Source organism: Aplysia californica, unplaced genomic scaffold (genome assembly GCF_000002075.1).
Source record: "Aplysia californica isolate F4 #8 unplaced genomic scaffold, AplCal3.0 scaffold00097, whole genome shotgun sequence".
In the NCBI taxonomy this organism is placed as follows: Eukaryota; Metazoa; Mollusca; class Gastropoda; order Aplysiida; family Aplysiidae; genus Aplysia; species Aplysia californica.
The window spans coordinates 1486745-1488289 of NW_004797367.1; the positions used below are offsets into that span (position 1 = coordinate 1486745).

The 1545-nt window shown below is 43.4% G+C and overlaps 1 protein-coding gene across 2 annotated transcripts in view; it reads left to right on the forward strand.

Annotated features, from left to right (window-relative positions):
* The first annotated feature begins 133 nt into the window (after nt 1-133).
* The window catches only part of LOC101854488 (zinc finger protein 708), an 18996-nt gene continuing 17584 nt past the window's right edge, over nt 134-1545 (forward strand). Inside the window, exon 1 of one of the 2 annotated variants that reach the window (XM_035968923.1) lies at nt 134-171. The gene's annotated coding sequence lies outside the window, so the exon portion shown is untranslated. The remainder of the gene's footprint in view (nt 172-1545) is intronic. The other variant, XM_035968924.1, reaches the window with a different exon arrangement.

Here is a 1545-nt window from a genome sequence, read left to right on the forward strand (position 1 = left end):
AAGTTTACTTGTCTACTTTCACTTCTTTTGACATCAGACATCAGTTTCAGATACTTGAAGCTAAAAGTAATCGAACTTGAAATCGTGACCGAAAATTATACACACACGGGTAGATTGTAGTGTACTGCATCACTGCATCAAAATGGAGTCAATGTGAATGAAAACAAACAGGTGCTGCATGCATTTTTTTAACTTTTGGTTTTATTTATCACTAGATTGTGCAGCAGTAGACCCACTGCTTACTGCCTTCACGAGCAAAGCTTGTTTTTCTAGGCCTATGACTCATCAAGTAGATCTAGACCAAGATCTAGATCTAGATTCTAGACGTCTAGGTGCAGTTTGGACTGTGTTGCAGGCGCTGTTGAGTCTCGTTGCGGCAGTCAAGCTTCGTTTAGACGGAGAGTCCACTGTCGGTTTTTAAGTAAGCCTGTTTTAGTCAGTGACCACAGTGACGTATATTAAATATTTTGGCCTGCTTCAAGCATTCCATCCCATGAGATGAAAGAAAACGAAGCAGTGATCCTTGACCAATCGACCATTTGTCATACGAACTCGCAATTACGCAACAACGCATTAGGATATTTATGACAAAAATGGGCTGGATTGAACTTTAGTGGACCCACCATGTTTATAATGTATTAATGCGCACTAGGCAAACAACAGACTTATACAGTCACAGGTCCTAATCGACTGCTACGCGAACTAGTTCCCGGTGACGTGAGGCGGAGTGAGTGAGACTTGTTCCCGGAGACGCGAGACGGGGTGAGTGAGGGCTGCAAGAATACCACCAGAGAGAGAGAGAGACAAGGGGGGATGAGACTAAAATGTAAACTGACCTGCATTTTAATTTCTTCCTGCACTGTCTGTTCTGGCATTTCCAAATTTCTTTATCCATCCACAGAAGCGGAACTATCCTTTAATCACGAAAAATATGCACCAGAATTGCACGTTGTGTCCGAAAAATCAATTAAAGGTTGTTTGCTTCTCAACCACTTCTTCAGTCTATTGGAATGTAAAATCTCCGCTAAACGAAATAAGCAAAAATAGTCATATAGGAAGCCATTGTTCGACATCATGCCTCATCGACAAACAACAGAAGTACTAAAATGAGCGGGACAATGCAGAGATACTCAGATGACCTATCAGTTCAAACAATGCAAAGCGCGCGTGCGAGTGAGCGTGTAATTGCCCATTGTTGCGTAATTTCTTGGAGGCTGGCTTACGTTTGGTGGACCGCACCTTCAGCACTTAAGTTATGATAACTTAAATTGTATTCGACAGCCGGGGGTGGGTGGGAGGTAGGGGGTTTCAGGGGGACCTGCTCCTCTGGCCACAATAATAATAGAAAACACACATACATGCAATTCAATTTAAATAAACAGAGAAAAGAAAAGTGGACCGCGAACACTTAAAAAATAGTTGGCTCTGCCGAAGAACTTTCGTGGACCCACATTGCCGACCTAGGCTAGGCCTAAGAGGTACCATGAGAGATAGAGGCGCAGGTGAAGTTTACCGGACCAGTGAAGAGAGGGGGAGACATGGTGG